Below are 25,830 nucleotides of genomic sequence, written 5' to 3' on the forward strand. Positions count from 1 at the left end.
AGAAGATAACCACGTCGTCAGCATACAGGGAGATACTCGAGGCCATCCGGCGCTCGGTGAGGCGGCGCAGCACTCCCGTCCTGATGGCGTGCTGGAGTAGGGAGTTGAGCGCATCAATGACCAGCGTGAAGAGCATAGGAGAGACGGGGTCGCCCTGCCGGAGACCTTTCTCGTGGCAGATGGGGGGGGGGGCCGGGTGGCCATTGATGAGCACACGAGTTTTCGCCGTGGAGAGCAGGATGGAGATCCACTCGCGCCACCTTGGGCCAAAGCCAAGGTGCCCAAGAAGCTGTAGGAGAAAAGGCCATGAGACAGAGTCAAAGGCACGCGCAATGTCGAGCTTGAGGAGAATGCGAGGAGCCCGCATGTTGTGTAACTGGCGGACGGTCTGTTGAACCAGGATGAAATTGTCGTGAATGCAGCGGCCTGCAATGAACGCACTCTGGTTGGTCGACACCATGTCCCCAAGTCGTGGAGCTAACCGCAAAGACAACACCTTGGCAAAAAGCTTGGCCAAGAGGTGAATTAGGCTGATAGGCCTATAGTCCGCGAGGGTGGTGGCGTCAGGTTTCTTCGGGAGGAGAGTGACAAGCACTTCGTTGAGCTTCTGAAAGCCCATGCCATTAAGGTGATATAGCTTGTTGAAAGCGTCGCAGAAGTCATGCTTGGCAGTGTCCCAGCAGGCGCGCAAGAACTCGGCGGTGAAGCCGTCCGGGCCCGGGGCCTTGCCGGAGGGAAGGGATTTGACGGCCTCCCAAATATCAGCCTCAGAGAAAGGAAGCTCCAGCTCCGAGAGATCAAAGGAGCGATCATCGAAAGCATCGAGGGCAAGGGTGATGTTACGCTCATCTGAGGAGCCGAGGATGCCCGCAAAATGATGGAACGCGGCCTCGGCCATCCCAGCCTCGTCGGAAATCAGTGAGCCATCGACATCCAGCTGCAAGATGCGGTTCTTCTACTTGCGTTGGGAGGCGTGGATCTTAAGGAAGGTGGAGCTAGTATCGCCCTTCCAGAGCCAAGAGAGGCGCACGCGCTGGCGAGCAATCGACCTCTCGAGAGATGCCAGGCCCAGGTACTTCAGCTTAAGGTTCCTGCGTAGCCAGGCCTCCGAGGGGGACAGGGGGGCGCAAGTCCTGCGCCGCGTCGAGGCGAGCAATTAGCTCGCGAGCAACCAGAAGTTGTAGGGAGACATTGCCGATGCAGCGTGCACTCCAACTTTGGAGGCGGCGGGCAGTGAGCTTGAGGCGCAGGAAGATCCTCCTGAATGGGTCCGGATCCGGAGGCTCGCAGTTCCAAGCGTTGCTCACAGTGTCCTGAAAGCCTTCGAGGTGAACCCAAAACCGCTCGAAGTGGAATCGTCTGGGGCTGCCAGGATGCCGGGAGCAGTCAAGCAGGAGAGGGGCGTGATCAGAAGCGGCCGAAGCGAGGCAACGGAGAAGGCAGTGCGGCTGGAAGTCATCCCAACAAGGAGTGCAGAGAACTCTGTCATTCCGCACAAGCGTGGGGTTTTCTTGCTCGTTCGACCATGTGTAACGGCGGCCATGGAGGTAGATGTCACGCAGCTCCATGTCAGCAACGAAACGGCGAAAACGACTCATAGAACGGTGGTGCAATCGCCCATTGTTCTTGTCGGCCGAAGACAAGATCATGTTGAAGTCACCCCCAACAATCCAGGGGCCCGCACAAGTGAGACGAAAGTCCTGGAGCTCGGCAAGAAAGGCCATCTTCGCATCGTCCTCCTGAGGCCCGTACACAACCGTAATCCACCAGTGCTGCTCGGCCGGGGCTAGGGGTGTGACAAGGGCGGACACATGGTAGGCGCCAACCTCCGGCCTAGAGAGGGTGATCATGGAGTGCTGCCAAGCAATGACAATACCTCCGCGCGTGCCGTTGGCAGGCAGGAAAAAGAAGTCCTCAAACGAAGGCCCAAGAGTCTCGGTAACAATAGGAGCAGAGACCATCGCGAGCTTGGTTTCGCTAAGGCACACAATCGAGGGGGACACTGAGAGAATCATGGAACGGACCGCCGTGCGTCTGGCCTTTGAATTTAAGCCACACACATTCTAGAAGACGACCTTGAGACTACAATCCATGGAAACGTTGGGGGCCTAGAGAGGGGGGGGGACACATCCCTAAGAGGGAACCAGGACCGGCATCACAGGCGCACGGTCGAGGAGCTGCGTGACACCACGGGGAATCTGCCATCCGTAGTAGTCTGCAAAGGCTTGCACCACATCTTCAGCTAACGGTCGTGCGAACAACTGGGTGTATTTGGCGAGGGTGGAGTCGTCGAGCGACCCATTCTCCTCGAGGAGCCCGAGCCTCCGCAACAGCACTTTCTTGGCCTTCATCTCGGAATCTAAACCACAATCAGCTTTGGCGATTCGAGTACTTCTCCTGGGAGTGAAGTTGGGGGGGATCGCGTTGCGCTTGCGCCTCAGAGCTGGCTTGGGCTGGGGCAGAACCTGATCAACAGGCCTCACAACTTAGTCCAGGAGCGCACGTAGCGCGGGTCGCTGCATGGCCTCGGGGCCTGGGGCATGCACGGAGGGGCCCAGCCCAGGTGCACACGGCGGTGGAGACAGGGTGCCCATGGGGGAGGATCCACACAGCGGCCCATCTCTCGTTGCAGCAGGCGACAGAACGACGGGCGAAACGAGGCTAGGCTCAGCAAGGCCGGTCGGGCGGGTGGGAGACGACGCGGGGCCGGGGTGGGACACGCGGCCATCCACGGCAAAGGCAGCACCGGATCCCGGCGATGACGCCAGACGATCGTCTGTGCAGGGAGACCGAGGGCGGAAGCCACCAGATCCCGAGGCGCAGGAATCGCCACCACGACCAATGACTGGGCTAGGCGGGGATCGATGGGCAGGCGGGGATGCACAGCCATCAGACAGGTGGCCCACGAGGGGAGGCTGGGGCGAGCCGACGGGCGGATGAGGAGGAGACACGCTCCCGCGAAGCGCCAGCTGGCGATCAGGGGATTTTGAACGCGGTCGTAGGAACGGTCCGGTCATTGGAGAGGACGGGCTGACCTCAGCGGTCACCATATCCTGTGGCAGAGCAGAGGAGTTTTTCCTTTACAGAGGCCCTACAGGACGCAAGCGGGTCGAGATGGGGCCCGCCTGGCGTGGGGGAGCGACGGTGGGGTAGGGCCCAAGAATGCCCTGCTAACCACGGAAAGGGGGTGGAGCGTGTGATCGCCGGCGACCCCCGGCCGGAGCGCCGGCACCGCTAGAGCCATCTCCACGATCACAGGAAGAGCGCGGTGAAAAGCTGTGGCGGGAGGGCCAGGCTGGAGGACAAGGAGGCGAGCTGTCGGGGCCAACGCCCGAGGTGGGGTCCGCCGTGGGCGGCGGCGGGGGCAGCCGGAAATCCTCCGAGCGGCGGACATGAATGCGCACCGGCCACCTGAAAGGATCGATATGGTTGACTAAAGGGGGGGTGAATAGGCAACTAACAATTTTTAGACTTTTCTTTAACAACTTTAAACTTGCAATGAAATAGGTTGTCTAGATATGCAACTACGTGGACAACCTATATGATGCAACGACAATGAGCACACAAGCAAGCAATGGATATAGCACAAGGGAGCTTGCAAAAGTAAAGGGATAAGATAACCAAGAGTGGAGCCGGTGGAGACGAGGATGTGTTACTGAAGTTCCTTCCTTTTGGGGGGAAGTACGTCTCCGTTAGAGCGGTGTGGGGGCACAATGCTCCCCAAGAAGCCACTAGGGCCACCGTAATCTCCTCACGCCCTCACACAATGCGAGATGCCGTGATTCCACTATTGGATCCCTTGAAGGCGGCAACCGGACCTTTACAAACAAGATTGGGGTATCTCCACAACACTTGGAGGCTCCCAATAAACCTATGAAGCTTCATCACAATGGAGTATGGCTTTGAGGTGACCTCAACCGTCTAGGGTGCTCAACACCCAAGAGTAACAAGATCCGCAAGGGATAAGTGGGGGGAATCAAATATCCTGTGGTGAAAGTGTAGATCGGGCACTTGTCACCCAATCCCGAGCAAATCAATAAGTTTGATTGGCTAGGGAGAGAGATCGAGTGAAAAAGGAGCTTGGAGCAACAATGGAGCTTGGAGATGGAAGAGGTAGTCAACTAGAGGTAGAAGACGCCCCTTTTATAGTCGTGGACAAATTCCAACCGTTATCCACATGTTCAGCTCGCGACACACAGTACTACCGCTCCAGGGGCACGGTACTACCGCGAGGCTGTGCGGTACTACCGTGGCTAACCACGGTACTACCGCGACAGCAACACAGACCGGAACTAGCCTGAGAAGGGGGCAGTACTACCGCTTGCCCGGCACTACCGCGCCCACCTGCGGTACTACCGCAAGGCAGGAAAGTTACGGCCTGGGAAGGGCGCGGATGAAATAAATTACATCCGTGCCTACTTCCGCTGAACCAGAGGAGGTACAGAAATCCGACGCGGTACTACCGCCCGCGAGGCGCGGTACTACCGTGCGGGCGCGGATGTAAAAAATTACATCCGCGCCTACTACCGCGGCACTGCGGTACTAGGTAGGAGGGCCACGGTACTACGACTCCTAGGGAGCGGTACTACTGTGGGCCTCCACGGTACTACCGCGCTGGGAGAGCAGTACTACCGTGGAGGGCGCGGATGTAAAAAATTACATCCGCCCCTACTACCGTACGAGAGCGGCACAAGGCCAGGGAGCCGTGGTACTACCGCTCCACATGAGCGGTACTACCGTGACTCCCAGTGGTACTACCGCTTGTACTTGCGGTACTACCGCAAGCACAGTAGTAGTTGTCAGATTTCCGCACAACCAAGATAACAAAGGGAAGCTCCAAAATGCAGGGAAAGGAGGAACAAGTGTACGTGTTGATTCCACACAAACCTTTCCGACGCGGACCCCCTCTTAATAGTACGGCTCTCCTACGACTCAAATCCACCAAAGAGAAACGTAGAACGACGCCGACTTCAATAGTCTCCGAGGGGCACCGAATCGTCTCATGCCTAGATATGAATAACCTGAGAAACTCAAGGCACACGATTAGTCCGCAAAAGCATTGTCATCAATCACCAAAACTCCTGAGGGAAGAATATGCCCTTACAATCTCCCCCTTTTTGGTGGATTGATGACAACACGGGATTTGCATATGGATAAGATAATTTAGAGCAGGGGCAAACCCCACCTCTCTAAAATATAGACGGGCTCCCCCTAGATGTGTGCACTTTAGATGAATGCTTTGGACTACATAGCACACAGACTAGGATCAACACTCCCCCTATATTTTAGAGACTAAGACATGATAATAAGCAGAGCAAGGCATAAAAATAGCACAATATAACACGAGCTCGCTAGGATAGATAGAGTGCATATGCCTTACACCATACGAAGTAAAGCTACCGAGGTTCAACCGAGAAAGCAGCAAACACACGACACAAACGAGAAAGCAGCAAACACACGACACACTCGCAAACACACGCCACAAACGAGAAAGCAGCAAACACACGACACACTCGCAAATCCCTACACTCTCTCCCCCTTTGGCATCGAGACACCAAAAAGGCAGAGAGGACACCTACACACAAGAGGTGGCTCAAGCAGAGAACTCGTCCCAATCCTCTCCATCGGACGCCTCGGCAGCAGGGATGGACTCCTCGACATCCTCCTCAGACTCAGTCCACCTGTAACCCTGCTTCTCCATCCACTCGGCTTCTGGAGTGATGTGCTCCTCAGACCCGCCAGACACTGCCTCACCATAGAGCTGCAAGATCTTGTTGTCCCGGCGACGACTCTCCTTGGACGCCACGTGAGTCCTGTACTGCCCCTTGGCTTGCATGCAGAAAAGAGTCTTCATCTTGTCCTTCAGCTTCTTGGCCCATGATGGCATAGAGGCACTCTGGGAAGGTCTAGTAGCATGGCCCTCAGCAACATCCTCGGGGCCAGCATCCTCCTCATCAACAGCAGTCCGAGCAGCAGTCGCCTCTGCGCGAGTAGTGGTGTTGGCCCAGTTGGGTTTGATAAGCAGGCAGATGGGGTCATGGCGAACCCAGTCAGGAGCAAGAAACTCATCAGCAGGAAACATCTTCTCCCAAGTCTTCGAAATCAGCAGAAACAGATAGGGCCCATAGATAGGCACCTTGCGGTTGAATACTGCAAACCGGAGCTCACACCACATGATGTGTGAGACATCAAGTGGCTGTGACTGAGACGAACGAGCATCCTCGCAGATGAGCATCATATCTACCATATAGGCATGAACCTTGTCTTTATCACCGATGCGAGGAAACAAGGAGTTGCGGAAGATGCGATACATGATATCTAGGAAAGGGTTGAGCACCAAAGTTGTCTTGCCATTGGCGAGTGCCTTCTCAACCATGAAAGGGGTAAGTCTGTCCTTGCTGGAAGAATCAGCATTGGCATGCGGGCGAACACCCACTGGAGAGGCGAGACCATCATCAGGAACCTGGAGGAGATCCATGAACTCCTTCCAGGTAGCAGACAGCTTACGGCCGTTGGTCATCCAGGTCATCCTCCGGTCCTCATCGGAGTGAAAGTAGACTGAGGCAAAGAACTGACATATGAGCTCAGGGTCATAGTCGAGGTGGAAGGTAATCACATGCTCAATGCCAAACTGCTCCACCAAGTCCAGAGCCTCTCCAAAGTAGTCACGAAACTTGTCCTTCCTCATGTGATGCATATCAATCCAATTCACCTCCACATAGGTGTTCTGCTTGTTCTTGATGACATCCAGATAGATGTTGACCTATTGCTTGTTCCAGAACAACTCACAACCTCTGAAAGTGGCACGCGGATGCACATAAGGGTGAAGCTGCTTGAGACGGACATAATCAGCTTGGGCAATCTCATCCATGCCCTTAGCGGGCTCCTTGTGCTTGCTAGCTGAGTGCTTGACATTGCGCTTGGAGGTAGATGAGCCTTCTGGTACTTCTCCTGGGTTGCGCAAATGCTTGGAGCCAGTGTCACGACTGGGGTTGGACCGGCGAGAGCCACCACTTGAGACACACACGCAAAACACCAAAGACGCGAAAGGATCAATGCAAAGGCCATGAACAAGCACAAGAAACCCATAGAAGACATACGAGAAAGTTGGCATGCGAAAGAAGTGAGCCACGGTAAAACTGCCATTGCATGCGGTACTAAAAGGTTAGTACAGCTCCAAATGCGGTACTACCGTGCGAGGTCACGGTAGTACCATGTTTGGAGCGGAAGTAAACTTTTAGTACCGCACAGAGCGCGGTAGTACCGCTCCCGAAGGGCGGTAGTACCGTGCCAGCGGTAGTACCGCCCCAGATGGGCGGTAGTACCGCGTCGCGTTAGATCCAACTGTCGGTTTGAATCTGAAAAAGAACCGCGAAACAATGGCGGTGCTACGGTGATCCGATCTAGCGCAAGACAACAATACAAGTAAATCCTATGCAATACCACACTCATTCATCCTACTCTTGCAGAGATTAAGCCTAGGAATCTCAAGAACACACAAGTTTCCCCCAAAACCTAGAAACACTAAACACAAACAACACGGAAAGAGAGTTGGGGAAAAACCTTGGTCCATAGCAAGAGCACGTGGTGCGGAACGATCCCACCGGTCGGAATCACGGGAGGGCAGCCGGTGGAGGAGATCCGGCGACGAACGCCGGCTCCGTTCTTGAGCGAGGGAGAGAAGGAGGCGACGTGGAGAGAGAGGACAACGAATGGGTATGGGGAGTTAAAACTCCCCCTGCCCGTCCTTATCCCCACGCGCTCGAACTGGTGCGGTAGTACCGCGTATCATTGCGGTAGTACCGCTCGGGCGGAAGTACCGCGCCGAGGCGGTAGTACCGCTCAACCAGGCGGCAGTAAAAATTTACTGCCGCGTGGTGACGGTAGTACCGTGCTCCCGCTAGCGGTAGTACTGTGGCAGGCTGCGGTAGTACCGTGGCCGACCGCGGTAGTACCGTGAGCTCAAGACATCGCAAGTATCAACACAAAAAGAAAGGCCTTTGCACGGAAACTTTTCACACACAAGAAACACAAGAACACGCACACACCAGAGGCAAGAAGACAGCAAGAGACCACCAAGCGACAAAGCCTCTCGAGGAGAGAGGGCGGTGGCCGAAGCCACCTATGTTTGAGTTGGATGGTATGGCACCGCAAAGAATTATCCTTGGGCCCATAACCAAAACTCGTCTTTGAAGCACAAGCACCATTAAAAATGGCTAATGTGAAAGAGGTGATCGATTTATGCATAATGGGGGGAGGGAGAGTTCATTGAGAGAACAACACTCCCCCTATGTCCATGCCTACACCTAAACTAGACAACACGTTGAGTGTGGTGGGGGGTGTACGGGTTCAAGTCACATTGCTCAAATCAATGATATTTAGCTCATGCCTTAACTCGCGAAATCTTGCTTCATCCAAGGGCTTCGTGAAAATATCTGCAAGGTTATCATGAGTTTTGACATACTTGAGCTCGATCTCCCCTCGCCTAATGTGATCCCGGATGAAGTGATACCGAATCTCAATGTGCTTCGTCTTGAAGTGTTGTACCGGGTTGAGAGAAATCTTGATGGCACTTTCATTATCACACCAAAGAGGCACTTTGTCACAAATGACACTGTACTCCTTTAAAGTTTGCCTCATCCATAGGAGTTGAGCACAACAACTACCGGCAGCCACATACTCCGCTTCGGTGGACGAGGGGGACACACAACTTTGCTTCTTGGAAGACCAACTTACCAAAGAGCAACCAAGAAATTGGCACCCTTCAGAAGTGGACTTCCTATCCACTTTGTCCCCCGCCCAATCGGAATCCGTGAAACCTTCAAGCTTGAATTTTGCTCCTCTTGGGTACCATAAGCCAAAGTTTGGGGTATGAGCCAAATATCGAAAGATTCGCTTGACCGCCACAAAGTGACTTTCCTTTGGTGCGGCCTGAAACCGTGCACACATCCCCACACTCAACATGATATCCGGTCTAGATGCACAAAGGTAAAGCAAGGAGCCAATCATGGACGATATACCTTTTGATCCACCGCTTTACCATTGGGATCGATGTCAAGTTGGCACTTGGTAGGCATTGGTGTAGAAGCCGGCTTGACATCACTTAGCTTGAATCTTTTAAGCATGTCTTGAGTGTATTTGGCTTGGTTGATGAAGGTTCCTTCTCTTCGTTGTTTGATGTCAAAACCAAGGAAGAACTTCAACTCTCCCATCGAAGACATCTTGAACTTGGAGGTCATGAGAGCGGCAAATTCCTCATTGAAAGCTTTGTTAGGAGAACCAAAGGTAATATCATCAACATACAAACAACTCCCCTTTGACCTTCTTAGTAAAAAGAGTGGGATCGATTTGTCCTACTTCAAATCCACGATCTTGTAGCAACTCGGTAAGGTGGTCATACCACGCACGTGGGGCTTGTTTAAGGCCATAGAGTGCCTTATCGAGGTGATACACGTGATCCGAGAAGTAGGGGTCCTCGAACCCGGGGGGTTGCTTGACATAAACCAACTCATTAATGGGACCATTAAGAAAAACACTTTTCACATCCATTTGTTGCAACTTAAAGTTGTGATGGGAAGCATAAGCAATCAACAAACGAATGGATTCAAGACGAGCAACGGGAGCAAAGGTTTCACCGTAGTCGATACCCTCGACTTGGGAGTAGCCTTGTGCTACCAATCTTGCCTTGTTGCGAATGATGTTCCCATGAGCATCTTGCTTATTCTTGAAGATCCACTTTGTTCCAATGACGTTGTGGTTCCCCGAAGGTCTTGGCACCAATCTCCACACCTTATTGTACTCGAAGTTGTTTAGTTCTTCATGCATGGCATTGAGCCAATCCGAGTCTTCGAGCGCCTCATAGACCTTTTGGGGTTCAATACAAGAGACAAACGCATTATGTTCACAATAGTTAGCTAATTGTCTATGAGTGCTTACCCCCTTTCTTAGACTTCCAACCACGTTTTCCATGAGATGGCCTTGGGTGGTGAGTTTGGAAGCAATCTTCGCGGCATGACGCTCTAATTCTTCCTCGGGAGTGGAAGGAGGAAGGTTAACTTGATCATCTTGAGCGCCGTCTTGAGCTTGCTCGTGATCTTGAACTTGCTCGAGGGGGAGAACTTGACCTTGGGCATCATTTGGAGATTCAACTCCATCTTGAGGTTGATCTTGCCCTTGGTCTTGTTCAAGAAGGTGAGGCCTTCACTTTGTTCTTCGGAAGCGTGTGGGTCTTGGGGAGGTGATGGCTCTACTTGAGTGGAGCATTGTCCTTCTCCTTCGGCCACAAGGGGTTCCTCAATGGGTAGGATATGACCAATACCCATTCTTCTTATGGCTTGGGGAGGAATTTCATCACCTACATCACAAGTACCACTTTGCTCCACTTGGGAGCCGTTATTTTCATCAAACTCTACGTTACACGTCTCCTCAATGAGTCCGTTGGACTTGTTGAGAACACGGTAAGCATGAGAGTTTGTAGCATAACCAACAAATATGCCCTCATGAGCTCTAGCCTCAAATTTAGACAAACGAACACCTTTCTTGAGAATGAAACACTTACACCCGAACACCCGGAAGTACTTGAGATTGGGCTTGTTCCCGGTGAGTATCTCATACGGAGTCTTGTTCAAGCCTTTGCGGAGATAGAGCCGATTAGATGCATGACAAGCTGTGTTGATGGCTTCGGCCCAGAAGTTGTATGGAGACTTGAACTCCGCCATCATGGTCCTTGCCGCATCCATCAACGTCTGGTTCTTTCTCTCCGCAACACCATTTTGTTGAGGGGTATATGGTGCAGAATATTGATGCTTGATCCCTTCATCACTAAGAAACTCATCCAAGGTGTAGTTCTTGAACTCGGTGCCATTGTCACTTCTTATTGTCAAGATCTTTGCATCATGTTGACGTTGAGCTTCATTTGCAAAGTCGATGACGGTTTGTTGGGTCTCACTCTTCCTCTTGAAGAAGTATACCCAAGTGTATCCTGAATAATCATCCACTATCACCAAGCAGTACTTTCTACCCCCAAGACTATCAAAGGATGGAGGCCCAAAGAGGTCCATGTGGAGGAGCTCCAAGGGTCTCTTCGAGTAGATGATAGTCATGGGAGGGTGAGCCGTCTCATGAAGCTTTCCTTCGATACAAGCACTGCACACACGATCTTTGGCAAAACTAACATTCGTTAGTCCATGGACATGGTCCCCCTTTAGAAGACTTTGCAAAGATCTCATATTGACGTGGGCTAAACGGCGATGCCAAAGCCATCCCACATCAACTTTAGCCATTAGGCATGTCGCGGTCTTAGTGGGTTGCTCCGAGAAGTTAACCACATAGAGACCGTTCTCGACATGCCCAACAAAGGCTACTTTAAGAGTCTTGCTCCACAAGAGGGCCACGGTATCAATATCAAAGAAGGTGGCAAAACCCATGAGTGCGAGTTGACGAACGGAAAGTAAATTGAACGCAAGGGACTCAACAAGCATGACTTTCTCGATCGTTAGATCATGGGAAATGACAACCTTGCCAAGACCCAATACCTTAGAATGTGAGGCATCACCCCATTCGACATTGGTGGGCATAGATGGGATATTGTGCACGTCCACCACCAAGTCCTTGCTCCCGGTCATATGATTTGTTGCTCCACTATCGAGCAACCATGATCCCCCACCGGAAGCAAACACCTACAAGAGATCAATGCTTGGTTTTAGGTACCCATTGAGTAATGGGTCCTTTGATGTTAGTAACAAGGGTCTTAGGAACCCAAATAGACCATTCAATGTACTCATAAGGAGAACCAACAAATTTAGCATAAACATGTCCATCACTAGCACGGCACAACACATAAGAGGGGTTAAAGTCGCCGGCTTTGTTGGGAGAGATGGCGTTGCGCTCTTTGGCTTCACGGCTCTTCCCATTGTTCTTCTTCTCCTTAGGAGCACCTTCTCCCTCCTTCACAAAGGTTTGCATGAGCGGAGGAGGTCGATTGGTCTTGCTCTTCTTCTCCTTGATCTTCTTCTTGTTCTTGGACTTGGGTGCAAACCCAACCCCCTCCTTTCCCACAACTTCCTTTTGATTGCTCAAAAGGTCATTTAAGTTCTTCTCACCTTGTATGCATGACACAAGACCTTTCTTGAGTTGTTCCTTCAACTTGGCATTTTCCTCCACAAGATGCACATGCTCACAACATGGGTTAGTAGCATTTGCATTATCAATTAAGACCATGTGAGGAAATGTGGCCTTTTCCTTAGTTAGCTTAACTTGGAGTTGAGCATGAGACTCCTTGAGGGTGGCATGAGCACTTTTCAAGAGCTTGTGGGCCTTGTCAAGTACATCAAACTCCTCCGTGAGTCTAACATGATCAACCCCAAGTTTAGCCTTCTCGGAAGCTAGAACATGAGACACAACAAGAGCATGATCAAGATCTTTCTTTAGTTTAGCATGATCATCGTTGTGTGACTCAAGAGTCAAATGATGCTCACGCTCTTCCTCAAGAGCATTAGAGAGATCCGATATCTCGTCGGCATAGTCACGACTATGACTTTCCATCTTAGTGATGGTTTCTTCATGAGCCTCGATCATGTCATTGGCTTCACCAAGTTGTTCCAAGAGAGCAATGAAATGCTTCTTGGATTTGCCCTTTAGCTTACTCATGAAGGACTCAAATTCATTGATCTCCTCATTAGACCCCTTACCATTATCAAAGTCATCCGTTGAAGGAGGGTTAGGAATAATGGTGGTTTTGATGTTGGGGGTTACCTTGTTGGTGGCCTTAGCCATGAGGCACTTGGCGGTGATGTTCTCGTTAGGTGCATCGAAGAGAGACACCCGAGGAGTTGAGACAATGGCAACGGATGCCATGGCCATTGTTTCACCATCTTCATCATCATCGTCATCCTCACGGTATTCTTCTTGAACCACCAACCCGCGAGAAGGAGTCTTCTTGGTGAAGTTGTTCTTGTTGGGGAAGGACTTGGCTTTGTCTTTTCGAATGAACTTGCCACCATTGTCTTCCCGCTTCTCGTATGGACAATCCGCAACGAAATGACTGACATTGCCACAGTTGAAACAAGTTCTAACTCGTTGCTTCCCTTTGAGGCCACTTGAGTTGTTCTTGTTGAAGTTGGGTCTTGTAGTCTTCTTACTCCAAAACTGTCTAGAGGCAAGAGCCATGTGCTCATGATAATCATACTTCGTGTCCTCGGGGTTGCTCTCCTCATCTTCCTCTTCTTCTTCTTCCACACTAACCTTGGCCTTCAAGGCAAGATTGGGCTTCTTTTCCCTTTGGGAGCGGAGCACCGCATTGTCGGCGGTCTTATCCAAGATGTTCATTGCAACAAACTCATCCAACACTTCATTAGAGGTCATGGAGTGGAAGTCCGGTCTTTGGCGGATGACGGAGGACATGGCCTTGTTGTAGGGCATCATGGCCTTGAGTAACTTGCGCTTGATCCAGTTGTCATCCGTGTCTTTACTCCCATGATCTCGGAGTGCGACCGCAAGTTTGGTCACTCTTCGAAAGAGCTCACGAGGTTCTTCATCCTCTTTCATTGCAAACTCATCGGCTTCATCTTGCACCACTTCATAGTTGGAGCGTTGAATGCTAGCACTTCCTCTATACATACGCTCGACACACTTCCATGCTTCTTTAGCCATGACATGAGGTCAAAGATGAGGGAGATCTTCGGGAAGGATAGCATCTTGGATGATGAAGAGAGCACTCTCATTGAATTGATTGTCCACTTCTTCTCGAGGGGTGAAGTTGCTTGGATCATGAGGATAGAAACCTTCTTCAATAATTCTCCAAAGGTTAGTATTCACATGTTTTAAATGACGCTTGAAGCGATAGACCCAAGAATCAAAATCTTCATTTTTCACATATTTAGGAGGAGGACTGGCATGATTCAAATGCGTATAGGGGATCGGTCCTTTATACACCGGGGGTTCCACATGGGCAAAGATGCCGGTGCCATTTCTACCACTAGTAGACGGACTCTTTTCACTATTAGCTTCCCCCTTGTCGGGGTTAGCATCCGTCACCTTGTTAGTGGGATCACCCACTTTCATCGGCGAGGTAGATAGTTTGAGTCCCTCTAGGAATTCGGTAAACATGCTTTTAACCTCGGCCGTCATGGAGGTTTTCAATGTGTCTAAAGCCACATTGAATTCCTCACGAGAGACCGAGGTTCCCCCTTCGGCCGAAGACGAGACGGGATTCACACCGGAGTGCTCCTCCGCACCGTCATTGACGTCAACCATACTCTTCAGACGACAAAGTCCTTAATAAAGAGACGAGGCTCTGATACCAATTGAAAGGATCGATATGGTTGACTAGAGGGGGGGGGTGAATAGGCAACTAACAATTTTTAGACTTTTCTTTAACAACTTTAAACTTGCAATGAAATAGGTTGTCTAGATATGCAACTACGTGGACAACCTATATGATGCAACGACAATGAGCACACAAGCAAGCAATGGATATAGCACAAGGGAGCTTGCAAAAGTAAAGGGATAAGATAACCAAGAGTGGAGCCGGTGGAGACGAGGATGTGTTACCGAAGTTCCTTCCTTTTGAGGGGAAGTACGTCTTCGTTAGAGCGGTGTGGGGGCATAATGCTCCCCAAGAAGCCACTAGGGTCACCGTAATCTCCTCACGCCCTCACACAATGCGAGATGCCATGATTCCACTATTGGAGCCCTTGAAGGCGGCAACCGGACCTTTACAAACAAGATTGGGGCTATCTCCACAACACTTGGAGGCTCCCAATAAACCTACGAAGCTTCACCACAATGGAGTATGGCTTCGAGGTGACCTCAACCGTCTAGGGTGCTCAACACCCAAGAGTAACAAGATCCGCAAGGGATAAGTGGGGGGAATCAAATATCCTGTGGTGGAAGTGTAGATCGGGCACTTGTCACCCAATCCCGAGCAAATCAACAAGTTTGATTGGCTAGGGAGAGAGATCGAGTGAAAAAGGAGCTTGGAGCAACAATGGAGCTTGGAGATGGAAGAGGTAGTCAACTAGAGGTAGAAGACGCCCCTTTTATAGTCGTGGACAAATTCCAACCGTTATCCACATGTTCAGCCCGCGACACACGGTACTACCGCTCCAGGGGCGCGGTACTACCGCGAGGCTGTGCGGTACTACCGTGGCTAACCACGGTACTACCGCGACAGCAACACAGACCGGAACTAGCCTGAGAAGGGGGCAGTACTACCGCTTGCGCGGTACTACCGCGCCCACCTGTGGTACTACCGCAAGGCAGGAAAGTTACGGCCTGGGAAGGGCGCGGATGAAATAAATTACATCCGTGCCTACTTCCGCTGAACCAGAGGAGGTACAGAAATCCGACGCGGTACTACCGCCCGCGAGGCGCGGTACTACCGTGCGGGCGCGGATGTAAAAAATTACATCCGCGCCTACTACCGCGGCACTGCGGTACTAGGTAGGAGGGCCACGGTACTACGACTCCTAGGGAGCGGTACTACCGTGGGCCTCCACGGTACTACCGCGCTGGAAGAGCGGTACTACCGTGGAGGGCGCGGATGTAAAAAATTACATCCGCACCTACTACCGTACCGGAGCGGCACAAGGCCAGGGAGCCGCGGTACTACCACTCCACATGAGCGGTACTACCGTGACTCCCAGCGGTACTACCGCTTGTACTTGCGGTACTACCGCAAGCACAGAAGTAGTTGTCAGATTTCCGCACAACCAAGATAACAAAGGGAAGCTCCAAAATGCAGGGAAAGGAGGAACAAGTGTACGTGTTGATTCCACCCAAACCTTTCCGACGCGGACCCCCTCTTAATAGTACGGCTCTCCTACGACTCAAATCCACCAAAAAGAAACGTAGAACGACGCCGACTTCAATAGTCTCCGAGGGGCACCGAATCGTCTCATGCCTAGATATGAATAACCTGAGAAACTCAAGGCACACGATTAGTCCGCAAAAGCATTGTCATCAATCATCAAAACTCCCGAGGGAAGAATATGCCCTTACACCACCGGAGGAGATGAACCGCGAAACGCTCCGCACGGTCGGGGTCAGCGTCAGGCCACACCGCGTCAGGCTCGGGGAGGAAAAACTCCGAGGTGCGAGGGATGGCATTGGGCGTGCAGGCCGAGAGGCGGAAGACGGCCATGTCGCTGCCGTTGCGTGTCTCAGGCACGAGATGGTCGATGTAGCAGAACGGGGAAAGCAGCTGCTCCACCGTGGCCCTGTGCCAACCATGCTCGGGGATGCCCCGGACCTCAATGTCGACGCGGAGGCGAAGGGAGAGCGGCTCGGCGCCGGCGGAGCAGCCCCAAGGCTGAGAGAGCAGACGGAACCGACGAGCGCGGACGGGACGCTCCGCGACACGGGCACGAACCACCGGGTCAGCGAAACGCACCAAGAACTCGCCGTCCGGCCGCAGATGAACGGAGAACTCGTCGTCAGAGAAGCCGAAGCGGTCACGAAGGGCGGCGGCAACATCGGAACGGCCAACGCCGGACCTGTTCTCAGCCACGGTCACCACCAGAGCCCGCTCCAAGGCAGCCTCGGCCGCGACGATCTCAAGGGAGCGCTCCAAGAAGCAGAGCGCGCCCGCGGGCCGCAGGGATGGGTGGCCGGACATGGCGGGCGGGGAGGAGGAAGACGGCAAGGAGGGCAACTGGGAGGCCGCAGAGCCAGAGGGCGAAGGGGTCGCGCCGGAGGCCAAGGCCACGCCCCCAGACCCGGAAGACGCGGGTCGGCTGGGGCCCAAGACGCTGGAAGCAGAGGAGCTCGCGAGGCGAGGAGAGGCGGCGCGGACGCGCTTGGCCGCCGGAGCGGCGCGCGGGGGAACGGTATGTTTGGTTTTTTGTTGCCCTTTTCTTCTAAAAAAAGAAGCTCGCTAAAACACTAGCTAATTTTCTTGTTCATCAAATATGCTGGCAGTCGTGGCACCGAAGAATGAGCCAACACAATTGTCTTCAAGCGGGCAGTAGAGAAAATGGAGAGCACCGTGTGCGAGAACATCCCCATATCGAGTATCAATCTATCGTCGTCGCAGAACCGACCCCATGATCGGTCGAGGCCATGCATCCGTCCACGACCAACCCCATATATATGGAGCTTTCGCTGGTTTGGGTCCCCTGCCTTGATCCGGTAGGAAACAAACTGCCGCAAGGCTCGCCAACAGTATAAACACTGTTCATAACTAGATTGCCCATGCTGTACTGTATCTGTATGTAGGTATCACTTCATTAATTCTTTTTTTGGGAGAAGGAGAACGTTGTACGTAATCTATACATAGCAGCTAACAATGGGTCAAGAAGAAGAAGACGACCCATCGTCACTCCCGATACGCCTGCTTCCTTGCAATGGTGTTGCTCGATTTTAGCTAGGCAGCGATGCTTTCTGAGTGGTCTGTTAAAATTGCACCGTAAGAGCATCGAGCATCAATTTGCTAGCTTCCATTCATACCTATCTGCTGGATTTGCACCTCAACGATCGTTGCCGCCTGCGTGCAAGCGGGAGAGGCGACAAATGCAACCAAAGGGACAAGACACTGCACCGCACGCGGGCACCGAGGGAGACGTGAACGATCGGCATCGATCTGCCATAACGCCATTGCATGCGTGCGTACGCAGACGAACAATCCGTCTACTTGCGTACGCACGCGCGGACTCGCGTAAGCCGATCGGCGCGTCTGGATCGGTTCATCACATCGATGTCAATCATCGATTCATCATTGCAGGGCGAGCCCGCGTGTCCTTGTCGATCGCCCTGCCGCGCGCCTTGCTTGTACATATCCGGGCTACCAAGCTAGCTAATTAAGCGTCGCACCCAACAATGCGGAATATTGTTGCCGCCAGCTAGAGCCTCCTCCTGCGTGTGGGCGCTATGCTAGCTGAGCATTTTGTCTTGGCTGCGGTTGTTGAATGCAACGTCGCTGGCGACCTATGTATCCATCTTGCACGCCCGGCAGGCCAGCAATTTGATTTATTGTTGTTTTGTTTTGTAAGGGCATCTTCAATGCTGATCTACAAATTTGCTCTGGCATCTATTCACGAAAATGAGGACCAGTCTACGGACACGGATGCAAGAGCCGGTCATCCAACGTTGTCCGTATACATTTTAATCACTACTTGAACTAAGCGGACGAAATTCGTACAAACATCATGGATTTTATATGAACCAAACAAAATTCATTACATTTTGGATCTTTTTAACTAAAAACTAATACCTACTTTCCGGTTTATTAGGCATGTCTGTATCTCCATATCTATAATTTGACCAACATAAGATGAGTTGTATTATCTAAAAATTATGCCACACATATTACTGTCATTAGAGCATCTACAGCGGGTATGTCAAATATGGCCGCACAAACGCCCATGGACGCGCCCTGCAATGACCGGGCACATCTCCAATTTCACGAGTTACTTTCGGACATGTCATACTAGATTCTTAAATCCATACAAAGACATGCAAACGAAATAGACCTACGTATTACGTCGATCACCTAGCTACTCGTCGTCGGAGAGGTCAATGACTCCGTGCCCGGCTCCGGTAGCATGGGCTGCAGCGCAGCTCCGGCTCCTCCGGCGCCCCCGGCTCCTCCGGCTGCTCCACTCGAGCCTCCTCCTCCTCTATCTCTGATGTGACCTCTGGTTTCAAAGCTATTGTTTCACGTCCGAAAATATGTCAGGCTATTTCATGTTCTACATGAAAGTATAGAAACTTGGGTCATTGGAATTCGATGCAACAAGAATCAGAAAATTTTACTCTGGAGAAGAAGAATATGATTGAGATACGAGACGTCCAAGCGCAGACAGTTGATGAACATGTGTTTTATATTGGTTTTGCTCTCTTGAAGTTTCCATGGACAACTGAACCAGAGAGAGAAGCTATCAATCCCAATTTCAGGACGCCCCCATGTAGATGGTTCTTCCTTGGAAAGAATTTCAATTCAAGTTCCTACATGGCAACGTGAGAATAAGTATTTCTCTTATAGTAGTACTACTTACGTGGAGTTTCTCTCGAGTCCAGCGTCCATACGTGATCAATCTTGCCGGTTTGTTAATTAGGTAGGCTTTGTTTAGTTTAAATAGAAAGAGAGATAGAGTCCAAATAAAAAATACTCCCTCCATTTACTTATACCACTAGTAGAAAATAGGGCATTTGTCCCGGTTGGTGAGGGCCTTTTGTCCCGGTTCTTGAACCGGGACTAAAGGATCGTTACTAAGCCTGCCCCCTTTAGTCCCGGTTCTAACATGAACCGGGACAGATGGGCCTCCACGTGGCCGGTGCGCCGAGCCCAGGCAGGAGGACCTTTGGTCCCGGTTGGTGGCACCAACCGGGACCAAAAGGCATCCACGCGTCAGCATTTCAGTGGTTGGGGTTTTTGTTTTTTCTTTTGAAAGGAGGGGGGTTGGGGGTTAATTTAGGTGTTTCATATGTTGTGTTAGCTAGCTAATTAATAGAGAGAAGTGTCCTCTCTTATGTCCGTGCTTGGTCGACGCTACGTACTGTACATAGAGGCCCTTGACACGCTAGCTAGTAAGAAAATGAAGGAAACCATCAAATACAGAAGTTCGTCATGCATACCGAGAGAAGTGATCGATCGACCTCTCCTTCTCTGAGAGATTGGTCGAACAAGAAGTTTTCGTATTATCTATCCGACGCTACTGGCTACATACATATACAATATGTAAGATATCTTACAACCCCCTAGCAATTGAAATCAACTTCCACATGGTATTCTCCGACTTTATTGATGACGTGGTCAAGAAAGAATCTCGCCAATACCTCTTGAATTGCTTTCATGCGATCTTGTTCTAGGAGTTCATCCCGCATCTGCCACGTCTAATTTGAAGAAGGGGGTTAATACATATATGAATGAAACTCAACAAAAATGATGGTGTAATAAAATGAAATTGTGAATATTATTGCTTACGCACTTCATATTGTCTTTTAGAGTAGCTCCGCTTATTTTTTAAAGTCGCGTTGTAGATGAACTCGCACACGTAGTATCCACAGAAATCATTTCCTTGTTCCTGCCACAAGCAATTTACGAGAAATAGAGGTCAATCAAACTGATAATGAAGCATTATAAATGGCATTGATGAAAGTACAGGTATAGAATCAACGGGAGATGCGCGCAACTAGCTAGCTAGTAGTACTTACTTTCGGGTATGTATATCGCAGCTCCTTCGGCAGCCCTGGAACTTCTGCGATGAACTATTTCCAAACCCTGCAAGACAAAGAAAATAATTATTATTACTTGAGATATCAGGAAATGAACAAAAAGTTGCCGATATGGTGCGATAATGATCGATTGAACTTACTTGTTGAGCACATTAGTCATGTCCGCATAGGTTTGTGGATCTTTTCGTCTCGAGTCTAAGACGTTTACTACTCCCCGCTCAAGCTTAATCTCCAGAAGAACATAGTGGTATCTGCGCACGCATGCATAACTCATCAATTACATTACTATAACCTCGCTCGAGTAATAAGGAAAACCGAATATGCACACAACAGTAACACTCACTGGAAGTTGTAAGGAAAGAGTATTAAATCTTTGTTTTGATTTTTGATCAACGATTATAGCAAGTTGGCCTCGGCCTCTTTGGCGTGCTTTGTAACCTGAATTTCATCTATGATACTTGTGTTAATGAACCCAATATCATACATTTCTTGTTTTTTGCACTCGACGATCTTCAATCTGCATAATATAGTGAGGATAATTAATTATAAATACATGCAATGAAAGACCCAATCTATATATAGAGACTTAATGACAGAAATAGTACTTACAAACAGTAGAAAAAGACCGTTAATTTATCGAGGGCCTTTTGATTGAAGAACTCGAAGAACTCCTCAAATGGAACAGTCAACAGATCAGTTCCAACGAGGTCGTGCTCCTCTTTAATATTAAGATACAAAGCATTCGTCCCCCCAGACTCTCTGCAGGTTTTCATGTACCAATTATGGAATCTTCGCATCATCGTTGTTAGAGATTTTTCATCTTTGACGAGAGGCTTCCCGTACTCGTATCTGTGTGCGTCCACCTCCAAGAAATCAGAAAGTTAATCGTCAAGCAGGTAATCTCCAAGATTGCCATAACCGGCCACCGTCCCTGGAGCATTAGCGACGATGTCGCCGCTAGACACATTGAGCGGGGGGCACGATTGCTTTGCTTGTTCGCCGAGCTGGGCAATTTTTTTCCCAGCTGCTCGTTCTTTTAACCTTTTATCACTGACAGTACTTCCCGACCGCTCCGCTTCGAGATATGTCTGTTCAGTAATGCGCTCATAGTTGGTTCTCGGCGGAGACTTTGGTGGTTTCCTCAGGGCATCGATAGTGCGCTTTGCTTTCATCGGATCTACCTTCTCCTCCGGAGGTGGATGTCTCTTTGCTTTCAACCCTTCAAAGAAGTCGTCCACTTCGGCCTGCATGATCTTCGCGTTTTCCTCCTTGGTCCTCTCGTACGGTAACTTCTCTAGAGGCTTGAGAGAAGGACCGTATCTGTATTCCCTCCCGCCTCTGCTGGCTGTACTGCTAGACGCCGGAGCAGACGGAGTGGCTGTGGCGCCTGTCTTCTTTCGTGCTTGCTTACGAGGCGGAGGAGAAGGACTACGACGCACGGAGCAGTCGGGGGGGGGGGGGCGGCGGGTCTCTTCCGCCCTTGCTGGCGAGGCAGAGAAGGAGGAGGCTGCTGGCTGCTCGGGCGCGCCGGCGCAGGCGGAGAAGGAGGCGGAGTGCCGCCACGCGCCGGAGAAGGAGGAGGCTGCTGGCTGCTCGGGCGCGCTGGCGCAGGCGGAGAAGGAGGCGGGGTGCCGCCACGTGCCGGAGAAGGTGGCCGAGTGCCCTGATCTTCACTCGCCGGAGGAGGAGGCGGTGGAGGAGGCGGAGTGCCCTGACTCGCTGGAGGAGGAGGCGTCCAGTTCAGAAGCTTGATGAACTCCTTCCGCCATAGGCATGGAGTCTTCAGAGCAGAACCCAGCCGAGTCTCCCCTTTACAACATGGCAATTATTATTCAAACATGACAGATATGGATATATTAGTGGCAAACATAGAAGTAGCTAGCTAATCACAGTAAGGAATCATATTAATTAGTGGCCTCGACGCTGCTTCTCTAGGGTTTGGGGTGGTCTCGACAACGCTTCAAGGGTTTGGGGTGGCCTCGACACAACGCTTCAAGGGTTTTGGGTGGCCTCGACGACAACGCTCTTTTAACTTGGTAAATTTGGGTGGCCTTGAGAGAGTTTGTCGGGTAGGGGCACGGTGGGAGGGGGTACGAGACCAACATCGTTTTTTCTCTAGGGTTTGGGTGTCCTCGAGAGTTTTTGTCGAGCGAGAGGGCCGAGGGGGTGCTGCCGTGGTATAAGTTATCACGGTCAAGAGGGGGTATATATATCGACCGCCCCTCATGTCGAAGTTATCCGGGAGGGGTTATATCGACAACGAAGCGACATACATATACATAGGAAAATAATATTATCCGGGAGGGGGTATATCGACCCCCCCCCTCGTGTTGAAGTTATCGGGAGGGGTATATGGACGATGACAGACCGGATAAAACATAAGAAAACGAAGAAGAAATAAAAAGAGGAGAAGAAGAAAGGAATAGAGGAGAAGATCGAAAAAAAAGAAGAAAAAAAAGAGGAGAAGAAGAAAGGAATAGAGGAGAGGAAGAAAAAATACTTCTATTTTTCTTCTTCTCCTCCATTCCTTTCTTCTTCTCCTCTTCCTTTTCTTCTTTTTTCTTCTTCTTATTTATTTCTCCTCTTCTTCCTCTTCTTATTTCCTTTTTCCTCTCATTCTTTTTCTTCTTCTTCCTTCTTAAAAATACATGAAGTAGTATTGCTTGTTTTTTTAAATAATGTTCAAATAGAAATTTTAGAAAAAAAGTAAAGGTTTTGCCTAATTCATTGCTCATATGAATATTATTGGGGAGGGGGTATATCGACCCTCCCACGTGTTGAAGTTATCGGGAGTTTATATCGACCCGACATACGTACATGGGAAAATAAGATTATCGAGGAGGGGGTATATCGACCCCCCCCCCCCTCGTGTTGAAGTTATCGGGAGGGGTATATGGACGACGACAGACCCGATAAAACATAAGAAAACGAAGAAGAAATAAAAAGAGGAGAAGAAGAAAGGAATAGAGGAGAAGATCAAAGAAAAAAAAGAAGAAAAAAAGAGAGGAGAAGAAGAAAGGAATAGAGGATTTTTCTATTTTTTCTTGTTCTCCTCTATTCCTTTCTTCTTCTCCTCTTCTCCTCTATTCCTTTCTTCTTCTCCTCTTCTCCTCTATTCCTTTCTTCTTCTCCTCTTCCTTTTCTTCTTTTTTCTTTTTCTTATTCATTTCTCCTCTTCTTCCTCTTCTTATTTCCTTTTTCCTCTCATTCTTTTTCTTCTTCTTCCTTCTTAAAAATACATGAAGTAGTATTGCTTGTTTTTTTAAAAATAATGTTCAAATAGAAATTTTAGAAAAAAAGTAAAGGTTTTGCCTAATTCATTGTTCATATGAATATACAAACATTTGCATATTTACAATAATTAATATCACCAAAAAAATTATGAACAGAAAAAAATACTATTTTTTCTAAAAATCTATCTTTTGCATATATACATGAACATATATATACACAAAGAACATATATACATACATATATACATTTTTATAAAAATGCAAAAGACAAAAAATCTAAAAAAATGACATATAAACAGATATACACACATACATATACTCATACATATAAATATAATCAGGAATAAAACATCTATATATGCAGGGCAGGGGCGTGGGGGCGGCGCGCGGCGCTAGCGCAGGGCAGGGGCGGCAGCGCGGCGGCTGCGCAGGACTGGGGCGGCGCACGGCAACCGCGCAGGGCAAGGGTGGCGGCGCGGTGGCCGTGCAGGACAAGGGTGCAGGGGCGCGGGACGGGAGGGACGCGGGAGCAGGCAGTGCTCACAGGGGGCAGCGGCGATGACAAATGCGAGCAGCCTGACAGCGTCGGTGGCGGCGGCGGCGGCAAGGTGGAGCAGGGGCGTCGGGCGACGACGGCGACGAGGAGGAGCAGGGGCCGTCGGGGGAGAAGTGGGGGATTTGGTCGAAACTGCTAAGTGCTGCTTATATAGCAAAGCCTTTAGTCCCGGTTGCTGGCACCAACCGGGACTAATGCACCCTTTAGTCCCGGTTGGTGCCACCAACCGGGACCAAAGGCCTCTTTTCAGCAGCTCAAAGGGCGGGAAGCGGCGACCTTTGGTCCCGGTTAGTGGAACGAACCGGGACTAAAGGGGGGGGGCATTGGTGCCACGAACCAGTACCGATGCACCCCTTCAGTCCCGGTTGGTGGCACCAACCGGGACCAAAGGCCTTGTGCTGGAACTGGTGCGGTGGGATGTTTAGTCCCACCTCGCTAGTTGAGAGCGCCCCGCACCTGTTTATAAGCTCCGCTGCCTCTTCCCACTCGAACTCCTCTGAACTGCAGGCCTATGGGCCTAATCTGACACTGCTTTGCATGTGGGCCTGCTGGGCCTTCTGCGGGCCTGAATCCTGGCCCATGGTAGGGTTTCTAGTCGTATTCAGGCCGTGGGGGCCCAATAAGAGGCACTTTTTTTGTTTTTTTTGTTTTCTTTACTTATTGTTGCTATTTTTATTTATTTTTCCAGTTTTTTGTTTTGTTTTCTGCATTATTTATTTTCTTTTGTTTTTTGCTTTATTTTTTAATTCCTTTTGCTTTTAGTTTTAGGAAAATTATAAACTTTCTATTAGTGCCATTAGTTTTCAATTTTGAAAACATTTTTTTTGTTTTTTTGTTTTCTTTTTGCTTTATTTATATTATTTTGTTTCTACTTACAACAAAATACTTATTGTTGCTATTTTTAATTTTTTTTCCCAGTTTTTTTGTTTTGTTTTCTGCATTATTTATTTTCTTTTGTTTTTTCTTAATTTTTTAATTCTTTTTTGCTTTTAGTTTTAGAAAAATTATAAACTTTCTATTAGTGCCATTAGTTTTCAAATTTGAAAACACTTTTTTTGTTTTTTGTTTTCTTTGTTGCTTTATTTATTTTATTTTGTTTCTACTTACAACAAAATACTTATTGTTGCTATTTTTATTTTGTTTCCAATTTTTTTGTTTTGTTTTCTGCATTATTTATTTTCTTTTGTTGTTTGCTTTAACTTTAATTCTTTTTGCTTTTAGGTAGCAAAATTATAAACTTTCTGTTAGTGTCATTAGTTTTCAAATTTGAATATTTAAAATTTGAATTCTTTGAAATTTGTGTGAATCACAAGTTTGTGATTAACTTTACTAAAAAATGAACATAGATGCGCCTATAGAGAAATTCAACCTAAATTCATAATAAATTTCTATGAATTTCAGAGAAATTCACTATGAATTTAGGTCAAATTCCCTGTATAGGGGCATCTATTTTCACTTTGAGAGGAGCTCAACTAGGCAGAGAGGGACGGGCTTATAAACCGGTGTGAGCGCCCTTCGGTTGGCGAGGTGGGACTAAACTCTGAGCGCAACGAGGACCAACCCTTTAGTATCGGTTTGTGGCACAAACCGGGACTAATGGTCATGGGCCAGGGGCGAAGCGCATTGGGCCCGGTTCGTGCGTGGAACCAGGACCAAAAGGTCCAGACGAACCGGGACCAATGGCCCACGTGGCTGCCCTCTTGAGAGTGTTCTTGGTGAGAACATAGTTAACAAGGAGCGAACCGGGATTAATGGTATTACGAGGGCCGAACCATAAGACATTAAAGCATTTCAAATGAACTCTGAAAAAGTTGAAAGTTGGCATGGTATCATAATTTCACCCACATAGCATGTGCATGTACAAAACGG

This window comes from Triticum dicoccoides, chromosome 2B (genome assembly GCF_002162155.2).
Source record: "Triticum dicoccoides isolate Atlit2015 ecotype Zavitan chromosome 2B, WEW_v2.0, whole genome shotgun sequence".
NCBI classification, from domain to species: Eukaryota; Viridiplantae; Streptophyta; class Magnoliopsida; order Poales; family Poaceae; genus Triticum; species Triticum dicoccoides.